Source organism: Varanus komodoensis, unplaced genomic scaffold (genome assembly GCF_004798865.1).
Source record: "Varanus komodoensis strain SLA01 unplaced genomic scaffold, ASM479886v1 scaffold38, whole genome shotgun sequence".
NCBI lineage: Eukaryota > Metazoa > Chordata > Lepidosauria > Squamata > Varanidae > Varanus > Varanus komodoensis.
The window spans coordinates 3,422,433-3,441,941 of record NW_025335909.1 but is presented as its reverse complement, the minus strand read 5'-3'; the positions used below and the strand labels follow the sequence as shown (position 1 = coordinate 3,441,941).

Here is a 19,509-nt window from a genome sequence, read left to right as displayed (position 1 = left end):
ATGAGAGAATCCACCAAACCATCCTATTATAGAGCACAGGTTAATTTTGCATGAACTCTAGCCAACGCTACTGGTTGGATGGATCTTCTCTATCACAAGAAAAATGTTATGCCTGAAAAGATCTTTGAGATACAGAAATAACAGCTAGAAAGACAGTTCAGTCTTGTCTGCTTTTTTGAGAGTTGCTTCTCACCCTAACTTCCAACCCCACTAAAACTGTTTAGTGTTGCAAAGGGTGCATTTTATTGCAATACTTTCCTTCACTGATGGCCTTTATACTAAGGGAGCATTTACATCTCAGATCAAAAAGGAAGAAAGACAAAGCTTCTAACAATGCTCATGGCATAAGAAACAATTTCCCAATGTCATTAGCTACCCGGGTAAACAGCTCTTTCACAAACTAGGACCATTTTCAAGGATGGCAAAAATGCAGCCAATAAACTGCAATTACCTGCTGGGATCTCCTACACAAGCTTAGCTGCAGGTCATGGTCTATACTGGGCTTCCTTGAACTAGGCATTCAAGAATGCCTAGTTGGACCTAGAGTATTTACAGATGAACGCAAATGTGGCCAGTTCAGCTTAGAGGTTTCCATGGTTGTATTATGAATGGACCATTTTTTCTCTAAATGTTCTTCTCTACTTCAAAACTTACAAGGCAGGTCTTCACGGATGCTGACCTTCTTTAGAGCTTTTGATCCAATATGGTGGCTGCAAGTTACATGACAGACTGTATAAAGATCCATTAAAAAATGGATTTCTTGAAACACTGCTCTAATTTCTTTCCCAGACACTTGCAGGGTGGAAGGAAAGTATCCAGTGAGTAGGTAGGTGGGAGATGGTGGTGCTTCAGTTAGCCATTATTACATGGGGGTGTTGTTCTGTATGTTTACCTTGAAGGGAGGGTATCCCAACCTTTTAGAATTGACAAGGTATGCAAAGCCTGGGGAAAAATCACCAAAGGGGGGGGGGGGGAAGCATTGGTAGTTTGTGTAGGCACAGTTCCCCTTCTAAAAGGTTGAAATTTTTCCTTGAAAGCTTAATTGCTGGCAGTAAGAGCCTGAAGCTAACATAACTGTATACTTACAATAGTTTTGCCCTCATGTCTTTTGCCTTTGTCCCCACCCAGCATTGGAATGTCGCTCCCCAAAGGGTCTCCAAAATGAGTGTTGGTGCTCAGGCTCAAAGAGTGTGCATATCGCAGTGTAGGCAGCTGTTCAAAAGCGGATCTGAGTTGGAAACCATTATTTCCACCCGCTTTGCAAAAATAAAAGTAAAACAGACAAGGTCCTGACCAGATCCAGTTTGGCTTCAATTAATCTGCCTTCTAGTTTGTTTGCTGAGTGGAGGGAGTTGTTTGTTGTGGTAACAGATTGATGATAGCTATTACTCTTTTGCAATTCACTGCTTAAGGAATATGGAACTACACTCGGTACAAAAGCGAGTAGTGATTATGTTTGATCTCTTTCTCTACGCATCAAAGATACTTTGGCTCACTGTTCTCTGAAAGCATATATATTTTATTTCTCCCCATGCCCAGAGTTCTGATTAGCACTGAGGGTGTATGGAGTGGAACAAAAGGAGCTTGAGGCAAGAACCATTTTTTAAAGGGGTAAAAAAGACAAAGAAAGCAAAGATTGCTAATTCAAGGACTTTCTGTTGCAAAAGACAACAGATGTTCAACATATAGCAGCAGATACCCTGAGACGCAAATTGTGTTGGTAAGCAAGTTCTGTGTGCAGCAATTTCAGGCAGAGGCCAAAGGTGCAGGAAGTTTTGGTAGCATTAGAAATCCTATGGCTCCCAGACAGCATCTAAGGGACTATGGGATATTTCTGATTTCCTGATCAGAGGTCGGAGGCAGAGCTCACACATACTCCCTACAAAATGTGACTCAGTGTGGAAAGCTTCGCTGGAATGAGTTCGACCACACCAGCTATCATGGTTGATTGAACTAAACTCGCCTCTAGGATAGTGATCCTATAACACCTCACCTGGGAGGAAGCCCTGATGAACTAAGGGAAAGGCCCATTTCCCCTAAGAGGAGGATGTGCTTTTGGATGTCAGACTTAAATGAAACGCTTCTTCTTTCCACCTGACCTGCAGCTGCCTCTTTTGTTAATACTCTCTTCCGGTTCACACCAAACAAAACAGTGAGATTAGAATGCTTCAGATACACCACATCCTCTCCAATAAGGCACAGACTGTGTTAGAAGCGTGTCTCTTCACTGCACAGATGTTACGTTGGCCTTAGAGACCTCAATCACTGGCTGGCAGCAGTGGAGGGTGGGAATAGAAAATGAATGGCCTGCATCTTTGCAGAAAAACAGGATGCGATTTGACAGGTAACTGATGTAACATGGCATTTTCATTTCTTAAGCCCTGATGAACTGTTAGGGGAGAACGGCTCTTTCTTTAGCGTTTTTTGAGCTGAGTATTCATTCCATTAAAAGATTTCCACCCTGCCTGTTTGTGGCATGAGGCAGATCACGCCATGGACCGTAACATTAAAAGTCTCTGAAGTATCTGGAAGCTTCGCCCTTCTTCTGGGCTTCAGGATCTGACCTCTTCTGTGGCTGCCTCCCCTTTAGATAGTTGCCACCCCATCAATTGGGTTTTGTCCTTCAGGCTGAGCTGAATGCAACTCACAGGACGTCTCTACACTTCTGCCACTTCTGCACTGTCCATGGTTAGACAAGCACAAGCCGTGTGCTTATTTTTATTTCTACTCTGCTCAGTAGCCAGAGCGCTCTGGGCACTGCATAGCAACTCATTAAGTCATATTGGCTGAGTCTTCCATAATACAGAAATGTAAACATGAATTGAACAGCCATAATATAAGATACAGGGTAGGCACTTAAAAAACCCCCAAGCCCTAAGAACCAGTGTGCGGTCATGGGACTCAGGCGATCTGGGTACTAGTCCCCACTCAGCCATGAAGCTAACTGGGTGACTCTGCTCCAGTCATCAACCAAACCTACCTCATAAGGTTGTTGTTGTGGGGATAACATTGGGAAGAGGAGGAAGAGAATGATGAAAGGCATTTTGAGTTCTTAAAAAAAAAAAAAAAAAGTGGGATATAGACCTAATAAATACCTCCGCATGAAGGGCTGTCTTAACTTGGTGCCAAAAGGATGATAGGGTCAGTACTAAGCAAACCAGTGGGGAGAGGATTCCACTGTGGGGTCACCACTAAGTCTCTTCCACTTATTGCTGAGCTCTGAGGTTCCTTCAGAGATGGCCCTTCAAAGAAAGGTCTAGATGTTTGTGTCTGCTGATGTTAATAGTCATTGACACGTCCCTTGAAGCAAAGGAGAAAGCTTTCTGCACATCTGCTCCATGATCATACTTGACCCCAGTGATTTCCTCCCAGTTCTTCTCTTTTGGAAGATCTCAGAAACCTGGTGTGCAATGTGAAATTCTTATACAAAACACAACCCCTTCCAAGTAAATAATGAACCCTAATTGGAAGCAAACTCAAGTTAAAAGCTTTTACGTACTAAGCATTGCATAGCCTGTGTGTGTAGACAAGACTTCAGAATATTTGTGATGTACTATCCCGACTGTTCTTTAGAAGGCCAGATACTGAAGATGAAACTCAAATACTCTGGCCACCTAATGAGAAGGATGGACTCCCTGGAGAAGAGCCTAATGCTGGGAACAATAGATGGCAAAAGAAGAGGGCGGCAGAGGATGAAGTGGCTGGATGGAGTCACTGAAGCAGTTGGCGTCAGCTTAAGTGGACTCCGGGGGGATGGGGGAGGACAGGACGGCCTGGAGGAAGGTTGTCTGTGGGGTCATGAAGTATCAGGAATGACTTGGCAACTAAACAAAAAACCCATAAGATGTTCCAGTTCTGTAGTCTTAAGGGAATTGTAGTGGCTATTTTTTATCTTCAGAAAATACATCTGGAGTATGTTTCCTCCTTCAAAAAAAGTTGGAGGTGTCCAACATTAAACTAGGGTACCTGGACAGGTGTATGAGCAAGCCAATACACGGCAGCGTTGCACGGGTGCTTGTCACTTCCCCTCCGTACACATTGGATCACCAGATGCCCTCACCAGTCTCCAAAGCAGCGTTGCTGCTGATGTCAACACACATGAGATCAAGTTACTTTCACTCAGAAGAATAAACCTATAAATATCAGCAGCGTGCTTAGTTCTGCACCAGTAAACGCAACCAAGAGGCCGAGTAGGCAGCCTGTGAGTCGTCTCAGCCGTGTCATGACTGCAGCCCTAATGCAGTAGACACGGCATCTGCTCAGCAATACTGTACCCTGCCTCCAGCTGCACTGGGAGGCATCTGTCTGCTGCACGGCTTCACCCCATTTACTTCAGCCCTGTTTGCATGTCTGGTTGCCTTTGACTCAGGATACATCAGAAGTTTGTTCCAGTTCATTTCTGATCAGGGTTTTGCCCAGTTTGCACTTCCTGGGCTGAATCTGCGGCTGAAGTCCATCCATTCCTGAGCTTGCAACCATTTGCATTTTTGCCCTCAACATTCTTCTCATCTCCCAAGTTCTTTGCTTTGTTTGTGAAGACCAAGCAGGTTTTGTCAAGAGGAGAACGGAATGGATTTCTCACCCATCCCTAGGAATACATCTGGATCTGAAGGTTGTCTAGCTATTGTGTTAAGAAGCTATTGATCCCTTGAGTCAGTGGTTGCCCATCATGATAGCTGCCTGCCTCTTTCCCTCTTGGAAGGAACCCAAGCCAAGATAACCCACCTCCTCTCCATTTTATCCTCACAACAACCCTTGGAGGTAAGCCAGACTAATAATCAGTAAGTGGCCCAAGGCATCATGGCTACGAAGAGACCCAAACTGCGATTGCCCAAGTTCCAGTCCATCACTACAGGCCACTTCATTTTTTCAGAGCCTTCAGCACTGCGAGATGAGACAGTTCCATGAAAGCTGAGCACTTTCTCTGGCAAACAAAGACGTCTGAGTTGCACAAATAAATGAAAGGAAAACATGATTCAAAAGCCATGGAGCTTTAACACAGAGACCACTTGTGCCTCATTGGAAGGATGCAGTGCTTTGTCCCGGTGTACTCGGAGGGTTGACCATGAACTCAACAAGAGACCTTGATCAACACACGGATCATTGTGAGATGCCATCAAATGCACAACACCCTGTCAGAACCCATTATGACTACTGCGAATCAGGTTTCTCAGCAACAGATAACTGACTGTGGATTTTTTCCCCCTCCCTTTAAAAAAAGATAAAATAAAAATGTTATTTTTGTTAAGGACCCACATGGCTTACCATCCAGCATTCTGTTTGCCTTGCTGCTTATCTACTTCACATTCCTGCCACTTCGAAGTTTCCAAAAGCGGTGCTGTTATCACTGAGATAGACGGATACCCAACTTCCAATTGGCTTAATCTTATTAATCTGAATGGAGTATTGATTCCAGTTTATTTTATCAGCACTGCTCCCCAGGTCTGATGGATGCCAGGGCATCATTATGATAAATGGATCCCCGAATTTGAGTGAAGGGAAAATGCAGGGCTGAGGGGAGAAATTGCACACTTGAAAAAGCCATGCCTACAAAGCTACCAAGAGGCCATGCCAGGGCTGCTTAATTTCAGATAACCAGCATCGATTAAAATGACATCGAGACAGCACAGCTTTTGTTTGATAAGGACACAAAAGTAATGGCTATCTCTGGATGCCCACATACTTCTCATTCCATTCTGCTAAAAGGAAAATGGTCATTTTGTCTTTCATCCTTGTTTGCTGGAAACCATTATTTTCAATTAGCAAAGGAATTTCAAAGCTCCAAAGAGCCCAAAATCCATGACTGTGTCGCACACACAGAAACAAACATGAGACAACTAGTATTCAATGATTCTAGACTGAATTCTGGAAAACCTCATGCACTAGTCCATCTGTCCAAAGCAGTATGTTAATCAAGAAATAGTCAGAGGAAAGAACAAGCAAATTTACATGAAGCAAGGCTGCAGTTCTGCATGTGCTGTACCTGCCGTATCCCACTGAAGGGTCCCAGTTGGATCCCTGGTAAGTCCACGCTGGGCTAGAAATAGGTGCATTGGAGAAGTCTGCAACAGAGCCAGAGCAGCTCCTAACTAATGAAGGAACGTGAGGCTGGTCCAGGCCAGGCTTTACCCAGTTTCTGTCTTCCATATCAAATGTAGATTCTCACATTAGCTGTAGCCAAAGTACCTTTATCTGCTTACCATGTCATCTGTGGACACAAGTTAATCAAGAAGAGGCGGCGGCCTACATTCCAAGGAATTGCACCATGGATCCTCACATTTCCAGAAATACTTGACAATATGTACAGATTTCTGTGCCAAAAGAAAAAAGAATGTCACAATATGTGATCTTTACCAGACTGAGCTTTGAGATGGAATTTGCAAAAACTTGGGGAGCTGGTCCAAATATCCCTAGCTGATAGATAAGGTGCTTTTTTGGGGGTGCTGGGGGGCATGCTTCAGATTGCCTGGTCCCAGGTTTAACAGATTAAAACCATCTTCATCAGAAGAAATGGTAGAAGGCAGAAAGCACTAGCAAGAAGAGATCCCAGGATGAAACAAAGCCTACTTTCTGCCTTATCACAGACCCAGGCTTTCCAATTAGCAGAAGATGCAGAGACAAATTACTTCAGGCATCTATACTTTCAAAAGCACAATTGCCACTCCTTCTGCGTCCTGGGAGGCTTTGATTTCCTCTCCCAGAGTTTAGTTTTCCACTAGTAGCAGCTGAGCTAAGTAGCTACTAGAGGTTGGAGAGCTGGACTGAAGTCCCCACTCAATCACTTCCTCTCAGCCCAACCTACCTCACAGGGTTGTTGCTGTTGTCAAGATCACATGGAGTTGAGAAGAGCCACATTATGTTGCCTTGGGTGTCTCACAAGAGGAAAAGCAGCATGGCATAAGTCTATGAGAAGACGAAGCCTGAAGTGAACATTCAGCTGTAAAATGTTTATACTCAACATACTTCAAGTTATTTCTACAGGCAAGACAGGACACTATTTAATAGTCCGTCAACTTACATCTCCTTTTGTTCCCCCTGTGAGGTCTCATTTTGACTCCATAAAAGAAGCCTCAGCCTTGAATTTAGGAGAGCAGAACAGGGCTGGTCATGGAGAGGAGGTTTGGGAGGGCTTTAACACCTAGGATCACCATACGTCAGAGAAGACTCGATGGCGTAACAGTCCCATGCTGGCTACATTTCAACTAGCACTCAACGTGCAAGTTTGCTATTAGAAGAAGAGACATGTTTCTTTCTTTATACTGATTTAGAAGGGGAATAGCAGTGGTTTAGAAAAGGGATAGAGGAGGAGTAAAAAATAAGATAACCATCAAAGTGGTCACAAGCAAAGCACTTGAAAAGTTGCCATGTCACATAACATGTTTTGCACAGAAAAACTGAGAAGCTTTCTAAGTACCCACACAATGAGTGCCTTTCATCGTCTCTGTTTGTTTTCTTAATACCACCTGAGATCAAAGAGGTATTTCAAGGAGATGGACAGGAGGTCTTCAGACAGTGACAGGGATCTGGCCCTTAATTTGGCATGTGACTGAACAGAGTATAAACCCCTCCAAACCCCTTCAGTAGATTTCTCCCTGTGTGCTAAGCTGGAAAGACTTTAGAGCATTGTGCTATAAACTGTGTTTGACTCAGCAAGTGACCCAGGAACAAAGAAAGGAACAGAAACACTGTCAGAGATAAATGCTGTTCTCATACACCAGCTCTACAGCCAAGCAGTAAGCATCTTGGAAATATGCCCCCCCACACACACACACCAACCCCCAGGCTCCACCTAAGCTGGCCATGTGTACTACATCAATACTCACATGAGGTAGGACACATCTGTCCTGAAAGACTGTCAGACATCCTGTTTGGGCCAAAACAAACTCTGACCCATGGAAACAATCCACAAACAGGCATGCAGTCAAGTGCCCAGATGGAAGTCCAGTAAGGTCCAGACAGGAGGAGTCAAAGCACAAGCGGAGATCAAAGCACAGTTAAGCCATCAAATACACTGCGCCATCCAGCAGAGAAGTCCAAAGGTCAGCAGTACAGAATGTCCATCATCACAAACTGGAGCAAGGAAACCAGACAGAAGGCCCTGGAACCAAAGAACAACACTAACAACACAGCTGCTGTGAGCTTGCTTATATAAGCAGAGCCTGCTAAGTCCCACCCAGGGCTCAGCTGCATCATATTAGAGTTGTCTGGTCCTACTCATTAGGAGCCACTTTCTCCCAAGGAGACCTTTTTTGACAAGGGAACTCTCCTGTTCCCTAGAGCACTACTAGTCTGCTACATAAGGTTGCCATGCTCCATGGGCCAAGGAGCGGATCGGTTTCTGCCACAGAAACAAGGTGGACCTCTGGCCATCTGCCTAAGAGCCCAGGCTTCTCCTGCTCTTCTGATCTGCAGCCCTCTGCCCTGATGACTCAGACTTCTCCTGGTCTTTGATCATGGATGGTACAATGGCATCTGTCTCTGCAAGCTCAAGGTCCTCTTCAGGAGGAAGGCCCTTCAGCAAGGGCATGGCATGAGAGAACAGTCCTCTGTTTGAAAATGACCTGCACTCAACAGGGTGTATCCAGCCCAAGTCTAGATTAAAGAGAAAGATCCACCATAAAGCAGATCAGGGGCCTTAGTGGTCCAGCAAGATTTAGCTGATCTTGGACAATAGACCTGGCAAGGACACAGATCACTGAATTCCAGTCTTTTGGACCATAGTGAGATCGATTGCATTTCTATTGAACAGGCAGCCATTTTTTCAAAATGTGCACCTATGCATGGAATGCAGCATATATGGAAGGGATGTCATCCTTTTTCCTCACCATAAAAACATAGAAACAGAGCGAGTCAGAAGGGTCCCCCTGGGCCATCTAGTCTGACCCCCGGCTCTAGCCAGCTCTGCTCATGACATGCCTACTGTGTGCATGTCCAGCCTATCCTTGAACACCCTCACGGATGGGGCCTCAACCACCTCCCGTGGAAGCCCATCCCATGCCCTCGGGGTCCTACCTGTCCAGAAGTACTTCCTGGCATCCAGATTGACTTGTGGTTCCCTGAGCTTTGCGCCATTGGAACATGTCCTGCCCTCCTCTGCAGGGGAGAACATCATGAAGCTCTTCTTCCTGGGCAGCATGGGAACGGCTGCGCTGGAACAGCCCAAGAAAGTCAATAGGCCAGCAGTTCCTGCTTTCATTTCCATCAGTTAAGGGAAATGCACTGAAGTTTGGTTGGTGTTGCTTATTTTAATTTTTCCATTAAAACAGAGTAGAAACAAATACGCCCTGCTGGAAAGCAGTGCCCCCCTCCCCGAAGAAGAGGAAGAGGAGGAGGAGGAAGTGCATTCTTTTACAACAAAAGCAAAAGTGCTGGATCTGTTTTAATAGCCTTTCAAATGATGAATTTTCAATAAATGTGATTTTCACAATACGAAGTTTAATATAAGCCTCCACCTAGAAAAGGGCACGTGTGTGTGCCCTCCAGCCACTTGGTAATACTGCAGAATTCAGCTTCAATTGACTTTTTAACCTCGTAGAGCATCCCAAATTAATTTGTGACTTTGCTGCTATAAAAATTGCCTGGTGCTTTCTTACTTCTGTCCTTTTCCTAAGTAGGAAGATGTATGCTTCACATATGTCCGGAGACAGATCTGGGGAACATTTGTCATTTCTGCTTCCAAAAGAAAGAGGTGGCCTCGTCCTCAGAATCCTGCAGTTTGCTATTTTTTGCAAGGGATACTGTGGTAGCTGCATCTCAGCACCATGGAAACCACAATCCCAGGTTCAAGGCAACATGGTGGTATGGAAAAACCATAGAACAAACCATCGTTTCACCTCCTAGTTCCTAAAGACCAAGCTGACTATACCATGGCTGGGTTCAGACATAATTTTAAAAAATGGCTTGTTGTCTGAACCCAGCCATGGTGTAAGGAACCCAGAACTAAATGGACCAATGGTCTGATCTAGCAGGATTATCCTTATGTTCTCGTGTGTGGATTTTGGAGAGATTTTAGATATCTATTTTCTTGTGCATCAGTATAGAGACATGTTTTATACAGAATCTCTCCTCTCCCAGCCATTGCTGTATGTTGGCTATTTTTGCCATAAACACACAAGCATACACATTTTAATTATGTTTTAATCAAAAGCAATCACAAAGGCTTGAACCTGTGGCTTTGCCAGCCATATGCCTAGGAGTAAACGTAACCCTCCAGGCTGTCCATTTACTAAGCTGAATACCCATGATTTCTGGCAAATGAATGTCACATGAAAAATTAAGAACCATAATGCTTGGGAGACATTTGGAACAACTGAGACAAAGATGTCAGAATGAGCCGAGCAATCTCCATGAAATGTCGTTGATTCGCGTTGTGGTGCTTTGTTTGAAAGATAAAAAGAGTGGAACAGGGATGGGGAGAAAGGCTGAGTATGACAGAAGAAGAATTGTGCACTAAAGCTCCTCTGTGTGCACGTGGGGAGGGGGGCTGGCACAGCACGGACACCATCTATTTGGCTTCATTTGGATGGATAATCCAGAAAAACAAAAGGAGGTTGCCCCCCCCCCACACACACACACCATAACACCCAAAGGTCAGTTTATTGAAAACTCTGTTGCATAGCTAGCAATTGGCCAAGATGGGTTTGACTATTCAGTTCTTTTCAATTAACAATTCAATTATTGACATCAGTTGACAAGAGAGCTCCCCAGAAGGAATTCATTTGTTTGCTTGGGATTGGAAGAAGGCCACTGGGAGGGTATACAATATAGACTCACCTGAGTTAGCAAGGTGCTGAAAATTGCTGGGAGGAAGCAGGTGATATTTGTCAGTGTCACCCATCTCTAGAGAGTCATGTGGCTTTGAGAACTTAGATGCTCTGTTCTTCAGGAACTTGACCTTCCTTGATCCAACGCATCTAGCTTAGGCTAGAAGACTGTCCACAGTTGCTTTAGCAAATGCATTGGGCTCACCCAATCTGAATAGTTTCTTGTACCCGCAAACATGCCCAGAAAGCTGCAGTAATCACAAAATCCATAGCAGGGGAGATTAGAGTGAAAGTATTAGGGGCTCTGTGGACGTGGAGACTATCATGATAACTCACATTTATTGGATTTCATGGAGATCAATGCAGTGAGCAGCAACATAAGCCCTTTCCCTGGTTATTATTGTGGTGTAGCTTATTATGAAGAGCAAACACCTTAGATTGGAGGCAAATTATGTACTGAAGCTGAGCATAGGAAGTCAGATATTGAGTTCGAGGTTCTTGGAGAGGCAGAGGATTTAATAGCAGCCCCCAACCCCAAAAGCTAATTCCAAATGCAATGCAATAACAATTATAATTATAATAAATAATAAATACACGCTTGAGGGAGGACCAGGAAATGTTTGAAAATTCTAATCAGAAACCATGAAATTTGGAGGAGCCAGTCTTATCTTGGTTTTATATGAAATGCCCACATTGAGATCATCAGGCTAGTATTATTGGTATTAGCATTAGTATTAGCATTATAAATGTCTAGATACAAGATCATTTTAAGTTTCCAAGGGACTGGGGGGGGGGGGTGGATATCTGTTAGCATCCTCTCTCCTCAGTCTGAGTGTCGCATTAGGGCACCATCCAATCTGTATGCCTGAACTCAGAGTATTTCCTCCTGTGCTCCTACAGCTGACACAACCTCTGAGGGTGCAGAAATGACAGTGAGGGTGCTGCCAGGATTCCTCCTATTTCACAGCAATTCTTCTGCCCTCCTCCCCCTTTAACCCACTCATCTCTATCTCCCCACAGCTCCATTGTGAGCTTTGAGGAGGGCACTTCAAGCACGGAGAGCTGACTACCCAGCTGGAGTACTTTTCCAACCTCATAGCTGGCTCTCCAAACATCTTCTGTACTTCTAGACTCTGTCTAGCATCCATAGGATGATGGTCTTCATCAAGATGGGAGAAAGTTGTGGTTTTTCCATAGCCATATGATTGACTGGTGTGGAAAAAAGCACACCCAGCTAGATAGGCCTTTGTTGTCACCTCAGCATGTGAGAAGAGCCATGTTCAATCTAGTCCAGCATTATATTCCCACAATTACCAATCACAAACCCATGGGAAGATCACAGGCAGGACATAAGTACAACAGACACACACACACAAGATCCCTGGCAACTCATACTGAAGGGCATATAGCCTCCAATTCAGGACTAGTAGACATTCATGGCCTTCTTACAGCCAGGAAGGGTAGGTAAAGGTGCTCTAGCTTAGATTGCTAAGCTTGCATATTTTTGAAAAATGCACACCAACAGCTTTGATCAATCAGAGAAGAAGGCATACATTTCAAAGATGTATGCACAATTGATGCCTCCATTTGGGAAAATGCAAGTGAAAATATGAATGGGAAAAAAGGACACAATCTGAGGTCAAACATGGAATTCGGAGAACTTCAGCAAGTTAGTCTTTGACTGATTTGCAGATCCTTGGGTCCAACAGCCCAACAAAATTTGGAGGTCCACAGCAGGTCCAATGACCTTAGTAGGTTTTAACCATGTGCCGTGTCTTTCTGTTTGAAACCTTGCTAGGTGAAATGGAAATGAGAAGGCACAGCACTGAAAACACCATGTAAAGGCATAGGGGGAGGCCAGTTTTCCTTAGCTGTGACCAGCGGGGCAAAAGACAAAGAGGGCTGGATCCAGGAAAGGATCTCGCTCAACAGAAAGCATTCTGCTCATAGGAAGTTCCTCTACCCAGCTTTTGGGGATCCCTGTGCACACAGCTCACCCCGTGTGCTCCTGGCTGGCATCTGGGGTTGCTGGGGTTGAAGTGGATGTGGTGGAGCTGATCCAGCTTAAATCGGCATCCAGCCAAGAACTCATAAAATCGCTGGTGAGCTTACACCATCCTTTCCCCCTCCCTATTTTTAGCACTGAATGTCACACAACAGAGTGTAGTGATTGTTGCTTCCCTGATTAGCTACAGCTGTAATAACCCTTTAATCCTCATGTGCCATGTTTTCATCTTCTTGATATTTAAATCCCATCTCTGCTTTTTCTATGCCCGATAGACAAGAGCTGCAGTTGCCCCACAAGCCCCTTCGTGGCAATTCTTCCATCTCCAAAGACTGCTGTTCCTGGCACACATAGCAGGCAAAGGGGCTCCTTAAAGAAAAGAGGAAAATAATAATCTGGAGTTAAAGTGTTCTGTCCCCAGGAGTAATTGATAAAGATTTTCCCCTGAACTGTTGCAAGGCCAAAGAAAACTGGCCGATATTTTGTGACACCAGCTTTTCACGGTGCCTTCTTCCACAGTAATAAAATATAACAGGATCAATGAAACTGCTGCTAAGGAAAAAAAATGGCCAATTAAATGGAGGTGAACAATTCATGCTCTTATGTAATGCAGTGTGATTTAAGAATAGAGCTTTGTACATCTATACTGCTTTTTACTGACAACTCATTCCAATATTGCTTATTTTGAAGCACATGACTCTCCTCCATCCTGTATGAGATACATTTTAGTTTCATTCACACAGAGAACTGTACAATATTTGAGTAAGTGGATACTTCAGAAGGCATCTAGTCTAACCCACTTGTTCAGTGCAGGGAGCTTGAAGTACAGCAGTCCTGAGAGATGGTCAGCTAGGAGATTCCCAAGGCTATGCTTCTGTAGAATAGCTATTATGGTTAAGGATATCTCTTTTAAACCCAAGCCAAATATCTGCTTCCTTGTGATTTCAACCCACTAGTTCCAGTCCCTCTGATACAGAAAAGGACAAGTCAGCTGTATCTTATGCACCTTCAGCATTTTGAAGTTGGTTCTCTGGTCTCCCTTTAAACCAAGGATGGGCAGCTTGCATCTAACCAAAAGCTTTGGTCCAGAATTCCCATTAGCCCTACCAAATCAGCATCACCAATGGTGAAGCATAATGGGAGTTGCAGGCCAAAATATTTGGATGGCCTCAAGTTGCTTACCCCATCTTAAACTTTCTCTTCTACAGCCTGTGGCCTAGTTCTTTCAACTATTTTTCCTGAAACTTGGTTTCTAGAAGTCTCACCATCCTGCTAGTGAACCTTCTTTGAGTATATTTTATTTTGTCAATATGCCTTCTTAAAATGTAGCACCCAGTCCTGGACAAAGTGCACAGAACAGAGTGGAATATCTGAATGACCCACAATTCACCTGATAGTTTTATCAAGGGATGGGCAGGCTTAGTTAAATCAATGCGGTTTGTGTTTCACGGGTTTTCAAACAGCTTTAATTCTCTCATCTGCTCACTGGCAGGATTCGATCTTTTCTGCAAGAATGTCATTCATTTGCAAATGTGCATTTGCACAAGTGCACATGAGTTAATGCCCACTTGAGCAAATGTGTATTTGGAGATGAACAACATGGATCATAATCCCCCAGAGCAAGCTAAAAAGAGTGAAATAATTCACGTAATTCACAGGCCTTGGAAACAGACAGCCAGGTGCAGAATCCACGATTCAGATTCAAGGAATTCCAAACCCAGTTGAATCCACTAGCTTCTAGTCTCTCAACCACACTTCGGTCATTTGTTCAGAACCAGGGGATCAACATCTTCTTGCTCTGCCTTCTCCTCCTCATCTACCCCAGATGATAATCGAGAGAGACATTACAGCAACATTTCTTTTGGAAAGGTGCCCTGATTCTCTACATTTGGAAGCCTTCTATTCTGTTTCCAGCTAATCCTGAAATTGTGTTTGGATGCTCAGATTGTTTTCAGTTCTGCTTCTAATTTTGTATGGTGGGGTTTTTTTCGGGGGGGGGTGTTGTTTTTTTTTTAGGAATTTTTGTGAAGCACCCAGAGAACTTTGACAATCAGGCAATACGAAATGCAAATCATCATCATCACCATTACCACCACCACCACCACCACCATCATGGTGCAAAAATCATCCATGAGTCTAAAGAAAACACTTCCAAATCAAGCCGGACCGCTCTATTCAATTTCAGGCTGGTCAGATGTTTGTTTAAAGGAAGACGAGGGAGCAGGTTATTCTGTGTCATTTTCACATGTGTTCAATGATAAATAGTTAATTTTTTTGTTTTATTTTTTTTTAACTTGGCAGAGTTTGAGGATTTAAAAGAGGGCAATCTTTTATCTTTAAATAAGGTACATACACAAACTTGCAGCAAATGGTTTCCGTCCATTCTCCAGTGTGAACAAAGTGGAAACGACACATTATGAATCCACAGAACATCCCAGGACACCTGAAAAATGGCTTTATGTTTTATGGATTGGTGAACAAGATGTCTACACCTCATGTACCATATTCATTTGTGCCCTCTGCACGTGGTTTGAACATGAACACATGTTAGAGAATTTTCAGTTTCAGAAAACAACTTTTCCTATTCGCATCCATGTTTAGAATTATGAATGCTGAATGTAGCATGATGTGCAAACATAAATAATGCATCCCTAATTAAGAATATAGTCGTTTCCTGGCATCCCGTTGGTGGATGGTCAGTTTTATCATATCAGAATGCAGCTGCATCATGCTCACCTGACTCTGTCGCATGATAGACCAGGCTCAGGGATGGAGGGAAATGCAATCCAATGGAAACTTCGGTCCAGCTTGTTTGCTATTTTCTTTGAGAACGGGGAATCCCATCTTCCAAGGCATAAGGCTCAGCACAACTGAGTCTGAGCTGGGTCTTTTCAATCTCTGAATTCACTGAGGCTAAACATCCTTTAGTATTAAAGACAGACAGGGAGCACAAATATAAACACCTCTGCCCTTGGTCCTTGAAGGGCAGAAGCAGGGCTTGCTCACCCCGAGTTAACCTCAAGACCCTGCCCTCAAGGAGACCCCAACTCTTTCTTCATGTCTCGCAAGCCCTTGGCAGCAAGAAAAAGGAGGCAGCCACTGCCTAGCAAGTGGAGATGCGTAACAGGACAGGAAACAACCATCCTGCTGAGAGCTGTATAAACAAGCCCACCACACAGCATTTTCAGTTCCCACCAGCTGTGTGCATTGTCCCTCTGCGATTAATGCATTTATTGGCAAATCTGAATAATCATGAATGCGAGCAGAGCTAACAAAGGATTAGGTGCCCACTCCTGCCTCATCTTGGAAGCTAAGCAGGGTCAGGCCTGGTTGGAATCTGGATGGGAGACTTGAGTCCTGCGCTGAGGAGGCTGTTGGACCCCAGAGCCTGCTAGGCCCCTTCCAAGTGTATGGGTCTATGAATAACTGCAAAGAGGAGAGGTGAACCCCAGCCATACCCAAATCCAGGAGCTGAATTTTGGCTGCCTTACAGCCTGTCGTTATGACGAGGCTCACATTCCCTGGCACAATGGTCCATGCATCACAGCAGCTGCCATTGTCTGCTATGTGGCACTGCCTGTCTCCTGCCCTCCTCAAGGTGCCTATGGGATCACTGGTGGGCGTTCCATCCCTGCACAGGTGCTGGTCAAATTACAATGCGCCAGATGGTCTCTCGCTCTGGTGACACAGCTGGCTGCATGCAAGGCGGCTGAGAGAGAGGCAATGCCAAAGCAAGGCAATAGATTGCCCACCAGTGAAATCGCAATTAATTGCTCTAAGAAATACAATGCAGCAGGGGTATTTTATTTTATTTTATTTTATTCTATTTTATTTTTGGGTAACTTTCCTAAAGGGACCAGCAAAAGAGAAGTTTCTTTGCTGCATCAGAGCAAAGTAGGCAAACAAGCCTTCTTTTAAAACAGGGAAGGGCTGGCTGTATTTTTGTCTTGTCTGCCCACCTGTCCTGCCCACTCACCAATTCAAGCATGACTGCCTAAAGTCTTAACAGGCCACAGAAGCACGCAAATCAAGCCAGGGTTCTAGATCTCTGGACAGCTACGGCTAAACGCAGGGATGGGGGCATGTGATATTGCTGGACTGCAACAGCTTCTTGTCCTAGCCCACATCACCAGTTCTGAGGGATGATGGCAATTGCCCTCCACCTCCTATGAGAGAAACATTACATTACCTGCGACTGTTCAGACTGGAAAAAAGCCATTAAGAAGAGGCACACCCTAGAGATGTACAAAATTATCTATGGGGTGGAGAAAACAAATAGGGAAACATGTTGCTAGAATTCCACAGGCTCTCGGCTCTTGTGCACAGTTCATATCTAAACAAGATCATTGAGCTGGAAAAATGCCAAAAGGTCAAATCAAACACCTGAAACAGTTCTACTATCAAGAAATATTACAACGCCTGGACTGTATGATGGGATGTAAGTAGCTCTAAGTGAAACTGAAACATAGGCAGCCCATTGGATGCGGCAAACAAATGTATTTTCCCCCTGAACAAGAAAATAAGGTGATTTATACAAAACAAATTGCCTTCTTGGCAAGATTTCTAGCAACCGGCAGGAGCTGCGTGGTCCTAGCAGCCAAACTTCCCTCTCAGGATTGTTGTGAGCATAAAATTGAGTGCAGGCCACTATGTTAGCTGCCTTGGATTCCTTGCAAGAGGGGAAAGCAAAAGGCAAAAAGCAATGAAAGTAACTAATACTCAGCAAAGAAATAAAGGGCTCCACTGCCCACCCTTCCAAATTTTGCAGATCTCGCCTGCTTCTCCCACCTCAAGGAAGCTACTTCTGGAGACTCCTCCTCTTTCACCCCATCCCCAATTTTCCAGGCAATATCGGAGTAGAACCTTCCTTGCAGCACTCATGAGAGGAGAGAGGAGAAAGAGAGGAGAGAACTGTGCAGTAGCAGCTCAGGCTTTTTTTCCCCAGTGTCCAAATGTTAGGATAAGCTGACGCCGAGGATGAACAGCTCTGCCTTCATCTCCTCCAGTCTCCCCTGGTCGCGTTGCTGAAAGGCTATAAATAAAGGGGGATGCAGAAGTAAACAGCTCAGCGGTTAATGTGGCAGGATTTACGGGCTGGGCGTCTCCTATGTAAAGCACAGAGTCCTGTCACCTCCCTTCGTTGTGGAGATTTGTAACGAGGAAGGCGCTGACGTAGAGTCGCCAGTGTGCAATGTTGCCAACTCAGGCGCAGGGCAGAACCAAGGATCATATTTTATCATTAAAGGCTGGCTCTTTTATAGATCTGATTGAGGGCTTACACTGAGCCACGGGGTGCTTTTATGGGAAGCGGCAACAGCGTAATCCTCACAGGGAAACCAGACTGAAAGCCGTGCCAGCCCATCATGACAGTAAAGGAGCTCGAACACAGCTGCTTCAGGTTTCTTGGAGCCCTGTAGCAAGAGGCCCTCCACAGGTCCCCCTTCCTCATTGAAACATAGAAACAGAGTGAGTCAGAAGGGCCTCCTGGGCCATCTAGTCTGACCCCCGGCTCTAGGTGGCTCCACTCATGACATGCCTACCATGTGCATGTCTAGCCTATCCTAGAACACCCTCACCGATGGGGCTTCAACCACCTCCTGTGGAAGCCCATTCCGTACCCTCGGGGTCCTAACTGTCAGGAAGTGCTTCCTGGCATCCAAACTGAACCTTGGTTCCTTGAGCTTGGCTCTGTTGGAGTGTGTCCTGCCTTCCTCTGCAGGGGAGAACAGGTCTCTACCCACCTCCATGTGACATCCCCTCACGTACCTGTATGTTGCCAACAGATCCCCTCAGAATCTCCTCTTCTCCAGGCTGAAGAGACCCAGTTCCTCAGTCTCGCCTCATGAGGCTTTCCCTGCAAACCGGCCACCAGCCTTGCGGCCCTGCGCTGCACTGACTCCAACCTGGCTATATCCTTCCTGTAATGTGTAGCCCAGAAAAGAACAAAACACTCCAGTTGGGGGCACACCAGAGTTGTATAGAGTGGCAGTGATACCACTCTTGATCTAGTGGTCACGCTTCCAGCTATGCATCCAAGGGTGGCGTTCGCCCTCTTGGCCACCGCATCACACTGCTGACTCATGTGCAGCCTGCAGTCAACCAGCACCCCAAGGTCCCTTTCACAAGTGCTGCTCTCCAGCCTCTTGTCCCCTAACCTGTCCTTATGACACCCATTCCTATGCTCCAATTAGTGCAGGACCTTGCACTAATTCACACTGACCTTGCACTTATTCCCACCATCACGCTAACCATCTGTGGTTTCTCCTTGTCCTCTCTCATCATTGCTACCAGTTGCTGGCTGGGCAGACAAAGAGCCTGGGGCAAGTACACCCTGGAGTCTCTTGCTTTTATGCCTCACCACCACTGCAGCCTGGACCAGAGTGAGTGGCAGGTTGCCAAGCAGGCTGTGATGGTGAAGAGGACCAGCAAGTCCTGGAAGCTCTTCTCATGGGTCCATATTAAGGTATGGACCCCTGATGCTGACCCTGAGCCAATCCAAAATGAACGGGCAAACTCAATGCCCTCTGGCCTCATCATCCACGGCTCTGGCGAGTCACGTACTGATTGCAAATGGGTTGCATCAGTGGATCATCACATCAGATAGTTCCGTTTTTGTTTTGTATATTTCTTGAGATACAGAAACGGAACAGAGATAAGTGGGGGAGGGGGGAGAGGGGGAGAAAGGGATAAGAAAAGAGAAGGCTAATCTCACACACGGAAATTTGCACTCCGTGTTTGCAC

General features: G+C 45.1%; 1 protein-coding gene and 1 long non-coding RNA gene across 30 annotated transcripts in view; both read right to left on the bottom strand.

The window, feature by feature from the left end:
- Nucleotides 1-18,587, bottom strand: part of GALNT9 (polypeptide N-acetylgalactosaminyltransferase 9) — a 236,812-nt gene extending 218,225 nt beyond the window's left edge. For 21 of the 29 annotated variants that reach the window (XM_044440786.1, XM_044440801.1, XM_044440802.1 and 18 more), the window contains exons 1-6: nt 15,505-18,233; nt 10,774-11,011; nt 9,013-9,149; nt 7,824-8,098; nt 6,803-6,903; nt 6,201-6,311 (exon numbers count right to left, since the gene is read on the bottom strand). The gene's annotated coding sequence lies outside the window, so the exon portion shown is untranslated. The other 8 variants (XM_044440803.1, XM_044440788.1, XM_044440799.1 and 5 more) reach the window with 8 other exon arrangements.
- A 49-nt stretch (nt 18,588-18,636) lies between these two features.
- LOC123028690 overlaps nt 18,637-19,509 on the bottom strand; it is a 78,314-nt gene continuing 77,441 nt past the window's right edge. The window contains exon 21 of the long non-coding RNA XR_006415736.1: nt 18,637-18,686. This is a non-coding gene — a long non-coding RNA (uncharacterized LOC123028690). The remainder of the gene's footprint in view (nt 18,687-19,509) is intronic.